An 18,902-nucleotide genomic window follows, 5' to 3' on the forward strand; every position below is an offset into this window, starting at 1 on the left:
GACTATGAGGAAGTTGGCAGGGACTCTGCCGATGGGGATGAGGCAGATGAAGATGAGTATTAACTCAAACCTCAAATTCAGTACCAACTCTAGTTAATCAGGCTAAAGTTGTGACAGTGCTCAGGCAGCATCTCTCACGGGATTCTCCCTTAATATCAAGGTTACCAATTGAGATACTTTATGCCCTCTTATGCTTGCATAATTGAATGGCCAACTCTCTCTGTAGCATGAGCGCATACTTGCTGAAACTATCAAGCTTCATTGCTAGGTCTCTGAAATGAAATCTGATAAGGCACCAGGTTAATGCTTGGTGCAGATTTTTTTAGGAGCAAAGGATACTAATGTATAAACCAAAGGACCTAAAGCTTGCAACACTCTCTCCTGCACGAAACGTGAAGATTCCTCTGCCTCTTTTACTGCTAAAGCACCTTTTATTCAAAACCGTGTGTGTTGACATTAGACTCTGTAAGTCTTGTGTATTTCAATAAAAATTATTTGGCTTTAACGTCTCTGCTGTATTGACTTCCTAAGGTTGTCTTAAATGTGTGACTTTGCACTAATCCACAAGTAAATGCCAAAATCCATGTTTCAGGACTAGCTTTGTAATGAGGCTTAGCTACCTAGACTCCCTACTCCTACATCTACAATGTGCTCATCCCTCATTCGCTATATGCTGCAGAAATTATTTCCGCTGCAAACTGTCCCCAGCAGGAGGCTGCCCTTCTCTGAAAGCTGATCCGGCCCTGAAATTCCTAGTCTGCAACTTATTGGACGGAAGGGTGAACTTCTTAGCAAGAGTTGAGGCTGTAGGTGCCAACTTCCTCTCTACGCAGGGAGTGCTTGCCCCTTCCCTCAAGCACACCCCCCTCCCAGTACCTCCTGCACGCTGCGGTGAGGTGTTGCTCAGCCAGGCCAGCGGTGTGCAGGAGGTGCTGATGGGAGGGGGGGAACTTGGCTGCTGGTTGGTGCTAAGCATCTGCTAATTGTGTGGGGTTTTTTTTGGTTTGGGGTTTTTTTTTTTCTCCCATGGGTGCTCCAGCCCTGGAGCATCCACAGAGTTGTCACCTATGGTTGAGGCCATGGAAGAAGTGGCCTAATAAGGCCATTTACTACAGAAAATTCTTTCCCAGCTGTCTGGTGGGTGAGCCTCACCCGTGTGCTCAGGGTCTAACTGATTGCCATATTTTGGGTTGGGAAGGAATTTCCCACCCAGGTCAGATTGGCAGTATGGGGACATGGGCCCCTTCCTTTGCAGTATGGGGACATGGGCCCCTTGCTGGTTTGAACTAGAGGAAATGGTGGCGTCTCTGCAACTTGAAGTCTTTAAAACCTGATTCAAGGACTTCCATAACTCAGCCAGAGGTTATGGGCCTATTATAGGGGTGGGCAGGGCCGGCTCCAGGGTTTTGGCCGCCCCAAGCAGCCAAAACAAAACAAAAAAAAGCCACGATCGCGATCTGCGGCGGCAATTCGGCGGGAGGCCCTTCGCTCCCAGGCAGAGTGAGGGACCGTCTGCCGAATTGCCGCCGAATACCTGGATGTGCTGCCCCTCTCCGGAGCCACCGCCCCAAGCACCTGCTTGAGAAGCTGGTGCCTGGAGCCGGGGGTGGGTGAGGTTCAGTGGCTCAGCCTGACCTCCTACCTGTTGCAAAGGATGATCATGGTCCCTCATAGACTTTAAGGCCAGGAAGTAGCCAAATTACTGTATTAAACCCTGGGGTGCCAGAGCAATACACTAGCCTTTGAAATACTAGTCCTCAAATCATAGAATATCAGGGTTGGAAGGGACCTCAGGAGGTCATCTAGTCCAACCCCCTGCTCAAAGCAGGACCAATTCCCAACTAAAACATCCCAGCCAGGGCTTTGTCAAGCCTGACCTTAAAAACCTCTAAGGAAGGAGATTCCACCACCTCCCTAGGTAACGCATTCCAGTGCTTCACCACCCTCCCAGTGAAAAAGTTTTTTCCTAATATCCAACCTAAACCTCCCCCACTGCAACTTGAGACCATTGCTTCTTGTTCTGTCATCTGCTACCACTGAACAGTCTAGAATCATCTTCTTTGGAACCCCTTTCAGGTAGTTGAAAGCTGCTATCAAATCATCCCTCATTCTTCTCTTCTGCAGACTAAACAATCCCAGTTCCCTCAGCCTCTCCTCATAAGTCATGTGCTCCAGCCCCCTAATCACTTTTGTTGCTGTCCGCTGGACTCTTTCCAATTTTTCCACATCCTCCTTGTAGCGTGGGGCCCAAAACTGGACACACTACTCCAGATGAGGCCTCACCAGTGTCGAATAGAGGGGAATGATCACAGCCCTCGATCTGCTGGCAATGCCCCTACTTATACAGCCCAAAATGCCGTTAGCAATGATTCCATTGCTCCTTGTCGTCCTCCACACACGAGTGAAACACTCCACAAGATTCTCTCTAGAAAGGCAAATTGGCATGATAAGCTTTGATCTAAGAGCAAAGGACTTCAAATGTCTGGAAAGCTTTTTTTAACGCTTGTGGTGAGCACAGTAGATAGACATGGATCAGTGACCACGGTAATAGAACCAGCTTGCTACAGGCTAGGACGTCTAAGGGCAGCTGTTGCTCTTTACTGAGCTGTCTTATTGCGGCTCTCGCTGCATAGCCAAAAGAGGCTTCAGCTGGGACTGTGGAATTAATATATTTAGCTTGAGAAAGGAACAAACCAGCCCTTAAGGGCGTGTGTGGTGAAGAGAACATGGTGAAAGCAGTGAGGACAGCTGGCAGGGTTGCTAAATCAGGATTTTGAGGCTTCAGTTATGTCCACTAGCTGGTCCCATGACTCTGCTAATAGCACCTGCCCATGTAAGAGGTGGAGGGGGGGCCAAGCACTTACAATGTCACTGAGCTGCGCTCCTTTCCATTCTGAAAAAGGATGGTAACGAAAGGCCTTGATGGATGAGAGAAAGGGAGAAATAGCATCTGCTATAGACTAGACTGTATGTTACTGGATCAACTCCTCCAGTATCCTGGAGCTGCTAGTATGTCCCCTCTGGGGTATTAGACATAGATGGTGTGAATCACATACTCCGATTCCAGCGTTGTACTTCTCTGAGAGGAGGTCAGGTTGGGAGCCTTTTCCAGCCTATAAAACAAAACGCACAGGTCAGGAAAGACCTGTAGGCCCAGAGCCTGGGAGGGGGGCCTGCTATGTATTAGAAATTTTAAGTAACGGAGGCTGAAAGTTTAAAAGGAAAAAAGAAAAAAAAACTTGTGAAGACACTCCAACTTGAAGGTAATTACTACAGAATAGGGTTGTAGGTTAGGTTAAACCTGGCTGAAGCAGGTGGGTGAAATTCTCCCCTTCGCTGATAGGGAGAAACATTTAAGTTCCTTTATGAAATAGCGGTTTCCAAATTAAAGCACAGGCCCATGTCACTGCCCAAAACAAAGCGTACTCAGGGGCATTTGGGAACGTGACTGATAGGGGCTTTGCTGGGTATTTGATTCAATAAATGGGGAGGGGGGAAGCAGAAACAGAAGCCTAATGCACTGGCTGGACAAGCATGGTGAGGTCCTGCCTAAAATAGGCTTGAGGCTGTAAGCAAAGAAACCTCCTCCTGTGTTCAGGGAAACAAGACTTTCTCCGTTTCTTGTAAAGAAACCGGATTGCATTAAAGGGACCTCACTCCAGCAATTTTTCTTCCTAATTGGAACAACCTGAATTTTTGGCTAGCCAATGGGACCGAAAGGGGTAACAATAGGTAAGGGAAGACTTGGGAAAACCTGCTTTTATAAATGTTTCCTAATCTAGCTTCCTGTGGAGATAGCTAAAAAGTAGGAATTCTGATTTTACATTTTAACCAATGATAAAACACCCCCAATACAAAACAATAACACACAAAAACATAGGTGTTTAATAAATACCAGAAACAATTACTTGTAGCTCAGGGCTTGTCTGCATAGAGCCAGGGGTTGATTTCTAAAACATGTTAATGTGCTGCTTATTCATTGGTCAAGGTAGACCCAGCTGGTGTGCATTAAAGGTTCCCTAGTGTGCTTTAAGGTAGTGCTATTTGAAACAGTACTGTGCTAATGTACTGTGGGGAATGTTACAAAGATGTTACTCATTATAGTATTTAAAAAGAAAAAGCCCTGAAAAACACTGCTTTTTGGGCATCTGTATAAAACTCAAAAATTGCTAAAAATACCCCCCCCCCCCCAAAGAAGCCCTAAGATAAACTAACTGTGCTAGAGGCTATATTTTAAAAGTGATCAAAAACTGAGACAGTAATAGAAAAATGGTATCAGGTGCTTTTCTACCCCATAAAATAAGGGAACAACTTACACTTCCTCCCACCCACCCTTGTGCCCTTCACTTCTTCCCCACTTCCCCTGTGCTAGCTACTGAAATGATGAGCAATGAAATAGTTCATGCTGACAGCGTTAACATCCACGAAGATGAATGAGGAAGGGAGGGAGGAGTTCTTGTGGGCCTGGGCCATTGTTTCAGGTTGGCTGCAGACTCAGGAAGACAGTACTGCATCCATTTACACGTACTTTGCATTTGGAAGGTGATCCTTGCAACCAGAACTGACCGGAGGACGATGATGATGTTGTGTGGCAACTTTTGAGGTTTTGGAAGTTGTTTTTGTTGCGCTTTGGAATGAAAAGAAAACCTTTTGAACCTGAGGCACTGTGGTGCTTCCCGGGGGTACTGAGGCTGAGAGGCACTTTGCTACCACCAGCCCGTAGGGTGAGGAACCCTTGGCTGTGCCTGGCATAGGTCAGCTCCATGGATCCACTGGCCACGGGCAACACAAGCCCACCCCTCCAGGCCTAGGCAGGTCCCACTCTCTATCTACAGGTTAGTGATTGGCAGAGTCCAGCCCCTGGTCCACTGGACACTCACAGGATTCAGAGTCGCTGCTTCCGAAGGAGCAGCACACCCCAGCTCACCAGTTCCACCTTAGCTCACCACTCCACTTCACGCCCAGCACGGAGACCCGGTGCTAGCGAAAACAGGTCAAAGTTTATTTAACACAGAACAGCACTTCAAGTGGCCACAAGTAGAAAGCTTGGAAACAGATGATTACGTACCAAATAAAATCAGAACACACATTCTAGAACCTAGACGTGCTGAACGAAATACATTCATGTCCCATAGAGCAACGCTCGCCCTAAGTCCCTCCAGCATTTCACAGCCAGGCGAGGCAGTGATCTTCCCTTCCTGAGTCAAGCACGCTGCCACTTGCCTCCTCGGGGAAAGATCCTGGGGGGCGGGGGGGAGGGTCTGTTTGCACCCATAGATTATATATGCAAACAATCCATTGTCCTTATTCATATGCAGGACAGGACTCCACCTCTGACTGTGGTTGTTTTTTCCTGTATAGACCTTTCTTGTAGATTTCGCCATCTCTTAATCAGCAATGGGCTATGTATGCAAATAGGCCTCCCTCGTGAGGTGCACACAATGACCATCCTGGGCGATAAGTGTCTGTTACCCCCTGTCCAAACCAGGGCAGCTCCTGGGAACCTGCCTTAACTTCAAGGCCTTAAGAACATAATTTCCCGTGTCTGTGGGGAATGGGGTGGGAGTGTATCTGGTCATTAAGCCACTGGCCTAGGATGAAGAATGCAGCACAGAGGTTTCATCAGGTGGAACAGGGAATTGAAGCCGGCTGTCCCCATCCCAAGCAGTGCTCTTCCCCCAGGCGATAGAGAGACAAGGATGCCCTGTGGGCCCACCTCCTTGCTTCTCATGGAGTAACACGATTTGCCTGTACAACACAGATCAATGTATCTATTCTTGTTACGAAACCTTATGAACAGCTTTGGTTTCAATTTCCTGCCTCTTTTTTGGTTTCCCAAGTGCTCACCCACCGATGGATAGTGCCACCATAGGCTTTATTAAAAGCAAACCCAGGCAGCCCAGCTGAAGTGCACATGTTAATCAAAGAAACCCACCCGCTGTGGGAATCCGTGCAATATCGCTGGTTATGGCCTTGGACATCGGCAGGGCACCGGTTCTCCTCCCTCTGCTTGCATGGCGGTGGAGTGAACAGGGAGCAGCTGCTCATGCACACTTCCAGTCCAGAAGGGCATCGATCGGGTCATTACGCATCCCCCCACCCCAGAATTGTCCAGTGGCTGCTGGACATGGTAGCGTAGAGTCCATAAACCATGGCTGCAGCGGGCCGACGTCAGAGTCTACAGCCTGCTGGCCATCAGGATAAGCCACTCAAATCGCTCCCTCTGCTGCTGTCAGCCCTGCGCCTTATCACCCTGCTGTGCTCCCAGTACTCCGCCGCCAGGGTCTCCTCCTGCGCCCTGTCCTGCTCCGTCAGTCCTTCTAGGGGCTGGTCCAACCTGCAGCCAAAATCCTTCTTCATCTCCTGCAGCAGGTCATCCCTAAGCCTTTCCCTTTTCCCCAACCGGTTTCGGGTTCTTGCCCCGAGGGGCCTGGGTGAGTGCCTCATTCCCCCAGAGGTAGAAAGCCCTGCCAAGGCAAGGAAAAGGCAGAGTATTTTTTTCCCCAGAGAAAGAAAAGGGTTTTCCCCACTTTAACGTCCTGCATCACAGCAAGGCCACAGGTTGATATTGTTCTCTCGCCTTTATTCCATCAATCCCCGTTGGGCTGCCCAGAAGCAGCTGCCTCTCAGGTCACCGGCTCACCAAGACTAAACAAAAGAAATATGGAAATATTTACCATAATAGCAAAAAAAAATGTGGTTTTGGGTGGAGTTTTGGGGTCCACAGACCAGGTGATTTATTATTTCAGCCATTGGTAGCAATGGTGGGAAGAACTTTTCCAGGCCTCTTGTAGAAGACCATCCGTCTGTGCCAAGTCCTGGGTCTGTTCCAGCTCCTCCGGGGTCTCTTCTGGCTCCGCCATCCCTTTGGCCCCATTCCAAAAATAAGTCCGTTCTGTTTCAGAAGCCCTATCCAGCATGATGCTTGGCTCCGTGACTGGGGCTGAACCCCATGTCAAAGTCTTTGTAGTAGGGGCAGGTAGATAGTGAGTTTCCAGACATATCATTGGTGTTTTTGCCTTGTGGTATACGGTCTTCAGGGTTTTGTATGCTCTGCAGCACTGAATTGCCTTCCACTTAAACCCCTCCTCTACCAGCCTTGGAGATATTAGCATACAGGGGATGATTTCATCAGCAGCATGCCGGGAGGAGGATCTCCCTGACGGCACCTCTGTTCAAATGAACTGGGTGGGCAGAAATGGAGCAGGCCATGTGGCAGGTGGGGTTTCAACACAACTAGGTCTGTATAAACTGGTAGGTAACTTCCGCTGCGGAGGAACTGAGTAGGAAAAGGAAAATACACGCCTGGGGAATTATGGGAGGGCATTGGAGGACTAGGAGAATCCAAATTCTGTAGCCTGGGTTTCAGCTTGTGTCCATACAGCAAAGTAGACGGGTTAGAACCCTAATGAAGGTGAAATCTAGGCTCTAGCCTATACCTCCTGGGTAAGCAAGTCTAGGTTGAAAGCACATATAAACTCAGACAAAAGGCTTGTAAGTGTGGATGGTTGAGGCTTTGGGTTCAAATCCAGGTAAGAGCGTTGGCTAACACTGTAGTGAAGACATCCCCTTTCACCTGGGGTGGCCAAACTTACTGACCTGAGCCACATACAACAATGTTCAGAAGTTCGAGAGCCAAGACCGTACCTGCCGGAGCTTGTGGCTTCAGCCCTGTGGGAAGGGGAGTCTTGGGTCTCCAGCCCTGTGGGAGGTGCCTGCTGGGACTTGGGTATCCATCCCCGTGGGACGTGTCTGCTGGGACTTAGGGCTTCAGCCCACCTCCTGCTTAAGCCCTGAGCTCCAGCAGACGTACCCAGTGGGGCTGAAGCCCTGAAACTCCCCCACCCCACTGGGCAGAAGCCCTGAACTCCCCCTCCCCAAGTCTTGTAGGTGGAGAATGGGGGCGTGGGGGCTTTGTGAGCTGCACTTTAACTGTAAAAGAGCTGCCTGCGGTGTGTGAGCCGCAGTGTGGCCACCTCTGCCTTAGACCATCCTGCCACTCGGTGACCTTAGGAACAATGGAGTTGCGCAAGAGATGGTTTTCCCACCCTATCAATGGTTTTAAGTTTGTGGTTTGTTCCTGTCCCGAATTGGATTCAAAGGTCAAAAATCCCAAATGTTCACAAACTGAAAAAACGGGGAAAAAGAAAAGAGTTCAGAACACAACAATTGGTTCTGATCATTTTGAATTTTTTCTGAAAGTTTTGTTTGGATATTGACACTTTTTCCCCATCTAACAAGACTCCCTTTCAAAACAGAACGTCGCTGCAAACTGGGGCAAATGGAGTTTTCCCTTTAGGGCGCGTGGACAGGAAATGTTTGGAGAATTTTAAAACTTCCTCCGTCAACCTTTTCTTCCCCCCCCCCCCCCGAAGTCGGGAGAAGTGTCAAAACTGGACCTGTTTTCTAAACAGGTTTGGTTTGGACAAGTTGGGGATTTGCGGACCCCCTCCCGGCCCCCACATCAGGCTCGCCATCAGAGGTTCTTATCACGGCAGTAATGGCCGCCACCCCCCTCGCAAAGATTAGCACTGGTTATTCACAATGGGAGACCACGTGGGGCTAATTACCTTGTCCTCTACTTGCAGCCCAGCTATGGGGACGTCCCAGAGAACACACCCCACCTACCCAACTTTGGAGTGGGCACAGTAAGCGCTTTTCCTGCAGCCATATTTGTTTTAGGAGCTGTCACCAGTTTCCACCGGCCCTTTCTGAAGTGCAAGTCCACCTTAGCAGCTGGATTTCACTGGGGGAGGTGGTTTTAGAGCAGGGGTCTCCAACATTTTTACACCCAAGATCACTTTTTAAATTTAAGATCAACCCAGGATCTACCTCACCCCTTCCCTGAGGCCCCGCCCCTTCCCTGAGGCCCCACCCCGCTCACTCCATTACCCCCCTCCCTCCGTCGCTCGCTCTTCCCCACCCTCACTCACTTTCACCGGGCTTGGGGTGCGGGAGGTGGCTCTGGGGTGAGTCTGGAGCAGGGGGTTGGGGTGCAGGAGTGGGTGAGGAGTGCAAGCTCTGGGAGGGAGTTTGGGTACAGGAGGGGGCTCTGGGCTGGTGCAGGGGGTTGAGGTACAGGAGGGGGTGAGGGGTGCAAGTTCTGAGAGGGAGTTTGGGTACAGGAGGGGGCTCTGGGCAGGTGCAGGGGGTTGGGGTACAGGAGGGGATTCCGGGCTGGGGCAGTGTGTTGGGGTGTGGAAGACTTGCTGCCCCTCCCCGGTCCACAAGCATGTCCCTCAGCTCCCATTGGCTGCAGTTCCTGGCCAATGGGAGCTGTGGAGTCGGTACTGGGGGCAGGGGCAGCAGCAGCGCACAGAGCTGCCTGTCTCTCCCGAAGGGCTGCAGAGACATGCCAGCCGCTTCTGGGAGCAGCGTGGGGCCAGGGCAGGTAGGAAGCCCACCTTAGACCCACTGCGCCACCGGACTTTTAGCGGCCGGAGATCGTGATTGACTGCCAGAGGCTCCGGGATCGACCAGTCAATCGTGATCTACCGGTTGGTGACCACTGTTCTAGATACTGGTCTGTTTGCTCACTAGCCCTGTGATGGGAATTTCATTTACACCCCACAGTATTTTGTTTAAGAAATACACGTAGCAGTCCAGGAACTCAGATACAGTCTGTATTAGAAAAGGAACGGCTCCTCCCCCTCTCCTGCCCCTTCCGCTCCCACCCCCAGGGTGGGCCCCGAGCCCCCCACTGCGTCTGCCGGCTCCCCCACCCCAGTCCTGGGCCGCCCCGGCCAGCCCGCCCAAGCACCCGCAGCCCTGGAGTGCGCCCAGCAGTCCCAGTGCCCCCAGCCCCGGAGTGCTGAGTGGGTGGCCAGAGCGCCCCCAGCCCCAGAACGCCAGATGGGGGGCCCCAGCGCCCCCAGACCCGGAGCACTGGGTGGCCCGAGCACCGGCCCCACCTGCCTTGAGTCCCGGGCTGTAGGCCGGCCCACCCCAGCCCCAGCCCCAGCCCCAGCCCCAGCCCCAGCCCCAGCCCCAGCCCCAGCCCCAGCTGACGCCCACGTCGGGGAAGAGGGGCAGCCTGGGCTGGGGCCACGGGGAAAGAGCGGGAAGCAGGAGGGGGCCTTGGGATAGAGCATGGGTGGCACCAGGCCTGGCTGTTTGGGGAGGCTTAGCCTCCCCTAGCCTGCGATACCCGCCACCCATGGGAGACACTCACATACCGTGATGCAGCCATTCGTTGCACCAGTGTCAAATCCAGAGGTAAAACAACCTCTCTACTCCTACTCGAGATTCCCCTATCTGTGCATCCCAGGACAGCCTTAGCTCTTTTGGTCATTGCATCACAGTGGGAGCTCATGTTCAGCTGATTATCCACCATGACCCCCAAATCTTTTTCAGAGTCACTGCTTCCCAGGATAGAGACCCCCAATCCTGCATGCATTCGGTGTTCCTAGAGGTATACTTTTAGAGTTAGCCATATTAAAATGCATATTGTTTGCTCAGTTTATCAATCCAAATTGCTCTGAATCAATGATTGGTCCTCTTCATTATTAACCACACCGCAATTTTTGTGTCATCTTCAAACTTTGTCAGTGATGATTTGGGGTTTTCTTGCAGATCGTTGATAAAAATGTTAAAGAGCGTAGGGCCCCCACTGGAAACATACCTGCTCAATGACAATTCTCCTTTTACAGTTACATTTTGAGACCTACCAGTTAGCCAGTTTTTAATCCTTAGCCAAGACTATAACAGGGATCAAAAAAGAACTAGATAAGTTCATGGAGGATAGGTCCATCAAAGGCTATTAGCCAGGATGGGCAGGGATGGTGTCCCTAGCCTCTGTTTGCCAGAAGCTGGGAATGGGCGACAGGGGATGGATCACTTGAGGATTACCTGTTCTGTTCATTCCCTCTGGGGCACCTGGCATTGGCCACTGTCAGAAGACAGGATACTGGGCAAGATGGACCTTTGGTCTGACCCAGTATTGCTGTTCTTATATTCTTTTAATATGTGCCACGTTAATTTTATATCATTCTAGTTTTTTAATCAATATGTCATACAGTATCAAGTCAAATGCCTTATAGAAGTCTAAGAATATGACATCAACACTGTCACCTTTATATCAACCAAACTTGTAATCTCATCAAAAAAGATGTCAATTTAGTTTGACCAACCCCTTCCCAGCTTGGTGTCATCCACAATTTTGATAATAAGCACACTCTCCACTCCATCATCCCAGTCGTTAAGGAAAATACTGACTAGTACCAGACTCAAGAAAGCACCCTGCAGTATGAAACTGAACCATGGATAACTACTCTTCGAGTATGGGCTTTCCACCACTTGTGCACCCATTTTATAGTAATTTCATCCAGACTATTTTCCCCTAGCTTGCTTATGAGAGTGTCATGTTAGACAGTATCAAAAGCTTTACTACATTCATGATAAATCACATCTACTGTTTCCACCCCAGTCACTGGACCAGTTACCATAGGTGCCAGCTCCGTGGGTACTCCAGGGCTGGAGCCCCCATGGAAAAAAATGAGTGGGTGCTTAGCACCCCCTGGCAGCCAGCTCCCCCCCTCACTCCCATTCCTCCCACCTGCCGCAATCAGCTGTTCTGTGGCATGCAGGTGGTGCTGGGGGGGAGGAGGAGGAGTGGGGACAAGGCGAGCTCGGGGAGGGGGCAGAACGGGGGCAGGAAGAGGTGGGGCAGGATTGGGGTTTGGAAGAGGCAGGGTAGGGGTGGGGATTTGGAGGAAGGGGTCCGGTGGGGGCGGGGCCTGGGGCGGAGCAGGAACTTGAGCACCCCCGGGACCCGGAGGAAGCCGGCGCCTGTGCCAGTTACCCTGCCAAAGAAGGAAATTAAATTGGTTTGGCATGAATCGCCTGCCGTACTAGGTCATTTAAGACTTTGTTTTTGTTAAGAAAATATTTAACGAGAGCACCCCGGGAGAAAAGCTTTGTCAAGGATTCAGTGTTTCCATTCCTTCAATTGAGAAAGCCCAAACATCTCAGAGACTTACAAGTCCTCCAGCAAAACTGGATTTGTTATTCCTGACATCTCTGAAGTTAGAACAAGCAAGAAAAAGCCTGTCAGACCTTCTTTGCATCAACTCCCCTGTTCTTTGCGGGTCACTATTAGCTCTTTTCACTTTTGTATGTATTCAGAAAGACTTGAGGGCTTTTTGCCTCCTTGCAAAAAAGCCACATGCATGCTAGGACACCTTAGAGTTTAACGGAATAGTACAATCACAGCATACGTTCTTCTTTCAGGTTCATGAATGGGCTGACAGAGAAGGAGGCACATACCTTTCCTAGTGGGCCTGAGACCAGCCAAACAGCTGAAGTATATGAATTCTCTCGCAAATGCAGAGCAGGTTTCCAGACAGCCTGAACTCTGGCAGCCCTTTGTGCACAACTTTAGCAGGGACTCACAGCATAGCTCGGGATTTAAGTAATAGGATCACGTTCACAGCCGTTGCTGCGTATGTCACTTATTGAGGCACAATATCATATCGGTGGTTATAGAAATCTGGAAATGCAGCCGTAGGGGGATATCCGCTATCCCATTGCCCTGTTCAGAGAACGGCTGAATCTAGAGCCACGGTTGCCGCTGATATGTTTCTGGTACAATTTCCCCAGTCACTTCAGCCAGAGATTTCTTCCTCCTGGGCTTTATTAGAGCATGGTGTGAGGCGTTACATGTCATTAAGTACAGCTTCAGTTGTGGTATCATTACAGCTGAGGAAGACAATCTTGATGAGGGTTACAACTAGGGTGACCAGAGGTCCCGATAAAATCGGGACTGTCCTGATTTTGAGGAGTTTGTCCCACGTCCCGCCCGGAGTACGGTCGAGGATGCCATTTGTCCCGATATTTTCTTTCCTGGTCTTCGGCGGCGGGTGCTTCTGTCTTTGTCGGCAAGGTTTATAACACGCTGCCGAAATAGCGCCGAAGACCGTCCGCGACTGAAGGACTCTCCGCCGAAATGCCGCCGAAGACCCGGACGGGTGAGTGTAAAAAAAAAAACGCCCCCCCTGTGGCAGTCCCAATATTTTCCCCTTACCATCTGGTTACCCTAGTTACAACTAGGTTTGGTTTAACGTTTTCTATCAACATTGTTTTGATGGAAGGTTGGGTTTGCCAGGGGAGATTGTGTGAAGAGTCTCTGTGGAAAGTTGGTGTGTTTAAAAAGAGGCGTGAAAACCAAGCTAGTTCTGGGTGGAAATGCTGCCCTGGTGCTTCCTGGGAGTTGTAGCAGGGCTCCATTCTCTTCTCTGGAAGGACTCCCCTCTCCAAGAGTGGGGCATTCTGGGAAATGTAGTCTGGTTGGAGCCATTGGCCTACAGAGGAGAATGGGAACAAGAGGCAATGCAATACCATTTCTAAACTGAAATATTTTAGCTAAAGCTTTTTTGTTATATGAATTTCTGCCAAAACACAACAAACAATTCTATGGTAGAAAAGCCATTTTTTGACCAGCTCTAGTTATGACCCCAAAGTTGCACTGGTCATATGAAGGCAGTGATGGAATAGCTTGGAAATTTCATCAGGACAATGTGCAATATCCTAGAGGCCAGCAGAGTTTGAAGTTTACTAGATCAGTGTTTCTCAACCAGTGTGTCATTACCAAAGGTGGGATGGGGTGGGGGGTGAGGAAAGGCAGAGGGGTTTGAAGAGATAAAAGTTTGGTCACAATGTAAATCAAAGAGACTCTTGCTCTCCACACAAGTATTCCATCAACATCTTGCAACACACAAGTAAGCTCATATACATTAACTGTTCTGGGAGTGATACATTACTACAAGATAGGGTTACAAAAAGTGTTTTACTTTGAATAAGGGGTTAAGAAACACTGGGCTAAAGCAGGATTTAAAAAAAATTAAGAAGTCAAGTCAGCAAGATGCTGGCTCAAAGTAGTACTTTAGAAATATATTTCAGTATATTTCCCTCTCACGCCTCATGCCCATACATTGGGGTGTAACACGCTTAGGGCCAGATTTTCACCCTTGGCTGCTTCAGTAGCTGTGGATGGCTAACTTTAGGCACCTTACATTTGCAAGTTTGGGCCTTAGCACTCAGTAAAGTGCAACCCCCCCTCTACTGCTTTGCTAATCCAACTTGACTCTGGCCTTCATTATTCAAGCTAATCCAGTCCTGGCTTCTTTTCGGCCTAGGTTGCCGCATAGGCCCAGATCCACAAAGGGACTTAGGTGTTGTGATGCTGAGCATTGTAGTGCATGAGGTGACAGATCTCTGTTCAAATCCTTTAGATGGCCAAATGTCTATTTTCACTGATTTGTGAGTCACTCTGGGGCTTAGATGGGAGATAGATGCTGGGGGGCCTAGAGGGAGGTAGCAGTGTACATACGTAGAGGCAATAATTTAGGCACCTACAGGATTAAGCAACAGCCAAATGGGAATTTTGTGGATCACAGCAGTGCCAAAAAATGGGATTTAGGTGCCTACATACCTTGAGGATCCCAACCACTGCCGCTCAGACTATAGGCTTGCAACGCTCTCCTGCACGAAACATGAAGGGGTGCAGGACATGGGGGAACAGACACACATATTAGGAGCACACACTAAAAGTCTCCAAATGCCTGGTTCCAACTTTATACTCTCCCAGAAGGAGAGGGCATCAAAGCTCAGCAACATGGAAGTCCCAATAATTAAAAAACAAACAAACGAGGAGTCCTTGTGGAACCTTAGAGACTAACAAATTTATTTGGGCATAAGCTTTCGTGGGCTAGAATGAAAGCCCACGACAGCTTAAGCCCATGAAAGCTTATGCCCAAATAAATTTGTTAGTCTGTAAGGTGCCACAAGGACTCCTCATTGTTTCTGCTGATACAGACTAACACAGCTACCACTCTGAAACCAATAATTTTAGTCACTTAAATCACGTTAGCAACACTGGGTGTCCAGTTTGAAGAGATTTCCTATGCTGACAACTGCTGGTGAACTACTAACATCAGATTTTAGGATGTTCTTCCCAGCTAGTGACAGAACCATGTGATGCCTCATCAGAATCAGAGGTAGGAATGTAAAACACATGTCCGGCACATCAGCATTTGCCAGATCAGCAACTGCCACTGGAAATCTTTGCAGCTGCAAGGACGTAACCCTTTAGAGAGAATAACGCCGAGTGCAAGTTGAGGCAAGGCTGAAGGTTCTAAGTGGTCACTAATGTACCTGCACTGTCGTTACACTGATGAACAGGGCAGTTCCAAGTTACTATGCAAGAGCTTCAGATATACTTACTCTCAGGATTAATGAGTGCTAGTTAGGTGGCCTGTAGGGGATTAGAATCCCCTCTCGATTAACATAACCTAGGAGGCCAGCTGTGCTTCTTCTTTATATATGCTTACCTGCATACCCTCATCTTATTACCAGACCCTTGTCCTATATGGTCACATGGGTGGTGAAGCACTGGAATGGGTTACCTAGGGAGGTGGTGGAATCTCCTTCCTTAGAGGTTTTTAAGGTCAGGCTTGACAAAGCCCTGGCTGGGATGATTTAATTGGGGATTGGTCCTGCTTTGAGTAGGGGGTTGGACTAGATGACCTCCTGAGGTCCCTTCCAACCCTGATATTCTATGATTCTATGATTCTATCTCATCCTTCTTCGGATTGCAGGCTGCTTAAAACAAGAACCATTCATTGTCCTGTCATACAGAACACAGTACAATGGGACTCCTATCCAGAATGGAGCCACTGGATGCTAAATAAATATGTTTACCTAGTGGCAGGGTCAGATGCTTTATATATGAGGACTTGTTCGCCGTAGATTAACAGAACATCCATGGAGCAGTGCCATGCCAGCCTCAGTTACAGCATCACCTCAAACCTAGAAAGCTGTCGCACGGGTGGTAAAGATATGAAACCAGGCCTCCAAGCCTGCCCCCACAGGAACACAAGTGTGAACTGGAGTTGTAGTTCTGTGCTGCTGTGGTTCTGTCCTAAACCAGCAGAGCTGCATGGGAAACATACCAAGAAAGGCAGGAACGTAACAGGTTTACCACTCAAGAAAGAGATCTTGGAGTCATTCTGGAGAGTTCTCTGAAAACATCCACTCCATGTGCAGCGGCAGTCCAAAAAGCAAACAGGATGTTGGGAATCATCAAGAAAGGGATAGATAATAAGACAGAAAACATCATATTGCCTCTATATAAATCCAGAGTACGCCTGCATCTTGAATACTGCATGCAGATGTGGTCGCCCCATCTCAAAAAAGATATATTGGAATTGGAAAAGGTTCAGAAAAGGACAACAAAAATGATTAGGGGTATGGAACAGCTTCCGTATGAGGAGAGATTAATAAGATTGAGATTTTCATCTTGGAAAAGAGACGACTAAGGGGGGATATGATAGAGGTCTATAAAATCATGACTGGTTTGGAGAAAGTAAATAAGGAAGTGTTATTTACTCCTCATAACACAAGAACTAAGGGTCACCCAATGAAATTAATAGGCAGCAGGTTTAAAACAAAGAAAAGGAAGTTTTCTTCACACAACGGACAGTCAACCCATGGAACGTCTTGCCAGAGGATGTTGTGAAGGCCAAGACTATAACAGGGTTAAAAAAAAAACTAGATAAATTCATGGAGGATAGGTCCATCAATGGCTATTAGTGAGGATGATCAGGGATGGTGTCCCTAGCCTCTATTTGCCAGAAGCTGGGAATGAGCGAGAGGGAATGGATCACTTGATTATTACCTGTTCTGTTCATTCCCTCTGGGGCACCTGACATTGGCCACTGTCAGAAGACAGGATACTGGGCTACATGGTCTGACCCAGTATGGCCATTCTTATGTTCTTATGGTAGTTGTCATTCTTCAACAAAAAGTGTAGACGTTAATTAGACCTCGACCAATGACTAGATCCACAAAAAGGGACTTTGGCACCTAAGTCTAAATCCTCAGCTCCCCCGCTCAACTCCTTTTTAACCATGTAAAGGTCTGTCTATGCAGCAGAGAAAGCCTGTGGCTGGCCCATGCCAGCCGACTGGGACTCAAGGGGCTTCGGCTGCAACCCGAGCTCTGGGACCTTTGCAGAGTCCTAGAGCCTGGGCTCCAGCCTGAGCCCACAAGTCTACACAGCAATGAAACCAGCCCCACAGTTCAAGCCCCACAAGCATGGTCTAAAATGGGTTTTCCATTGAGAACAGCAGGGCCTTTTTAGTTTAGATTTAGGATGTTGTTCAGAAGAGTTTTTGGCAGGTTGTCATGTCAGATTTCAACCGTTCCCTACAAAGCCAGACAGGAACAGTTGAAGGACAAGATGCCAGGCTAGCTTGAGTCAAAGCATTCGCAGCTCAGAAATCCGTCAGTCTGACAGGGCAACGCCTCTAAAGAGTTAATTGTTTCTGTTTTTAAAAAACTGTTCCCATTCGCAGAGAAGGAACAGATTTAAAAACCTAACCAAGCTTTTAAACACTGCTCAGGATATAGCTAGCTACCTTCACAGGAACACAAGCCAAGCGTAAAACAAAGGAATAAAACAGCCCCTTCCTTAGTCACTCTGTGCCAGACGGGAAGTCGCACAACACTGATATTGAAGAGGAAAAATTTCCCTTTAACTTGTGCTTTCGATCCAGTGACAACATTAGAGCAGGAAAAAAGAGACTAAGACAGAATACACCAGCAAACGCATCATGGCGACAGTCCAACTCGACTCTGCACCAAACGAACCCTATTGCCAACCCCTGGTCAACTTATAGCTGGAATTGTGTGTGTGTGTGCCTGACCTACACAAACTTTGTGCATCCGCTTAAGTTTACTTTTTAAGTGTGTAAAGTGAAGCACATCCATAAATCTTTGCAAGGCTGGGGCCATAACTTGTAGGCCTTTCTACTCTCTTGCTCTTGGGGACTTTTTTCCTTCTTTTTCCTTTATGGATTCTGGTTCAAGGATTTTGATTGATGCAAGACATTGATGCAGCAGCATCGAAACAAACTCGCCATTTGAATTGCTAAAAGGAATTTCATCCACACCTTTTGCTCCACTTTAATTATCATGGCATCCACTCTGAGCACTCCTGGGGAATTCTGCACCACTGTGCGTGCGCAGAATTCATGTCCCTGCAGATTACTTTGCTTCCCCACAGAAAAATGACTTCTGACGGGGAAGCAAAGGGAAGCTGCAAGAGTGGTTATGAGCTCCTCCTCTGCAGCAAGGGCGCATCATTTCGGGCACTTGGAACAAGTGGAGAGGTAAATCAGTGTGTGTGCGGGGAGGGGCTGCGGACACTCCTACCCTGTGCCAGGGTCGGCTGCTAGTCCCAATTGGGTTGGCGATGGGGAAGGATGGGACTTCCTCTTCCCCTCAAAGGAGCAGGTGGGGCCAGGTCAGTCCCAAACCCAGAAACCTTCCCTGACTGTAGGAAGCTCTGCACCTACCCCTGCTTCCTGTTCCCATTGCTCCAGAGCATGGGGGGGGGCAGGGTCTCTGTATGGGGAGCTGCTCCCTCATCCACCCAACCCCCATGCATCTGACTCCCCCATACCCATCTCCCCACTGAGCCTCACTCCCGCACCCAGAACCCCCCCCACCTAGTCCCTCGCACCCGCACCCAAACCCTCACCCAACCAAGCCTCAGCCACTGCACCCAACCTCACTGCCAAGCCCCTCCCCTCTGCACTGGGACCCTCCCACCAAGCCCCTTCCCCAGCATTTGGACCCCCCTGCTGAGCCCCACCCACCCTGCATCCAGACCCCCGCCGAGCCCCTCTCCCCTGCATCCATACCCCTACCCCTGCACCCAGACCATCGCCTGCTGAAACCCCCGCATTTGAACCCCCACCGCGACAAACCCCACCCCCTGCACCTGAACCATCCCGACGAGCCACCACACCCAGACCTCCAACCCTCTGAGCCCCAGCCAGCTGCACATGGTCGCCCCCCCCATCAAGCACCACTCCCCCAGCACCTGAACCTCCCTGCTCAGC

The sequence above is a fragment of the Terrapene carolina genome, unplaced genomic scaffold (genome assembly GCF_002925995.2).
Source record: "Terrapene carolina triunguis isolate 2854851 unplaced genomic scaffold, T_m_triunguis-2.0 Scaffold68, whole genome shotgun sequence".
In the NCBI taxonomy this organism is placed as follows: Eukaryota; Metazoa; Chordata; order Testudines; family Emydidae; genus Terrapene; species Terrapene triunguis.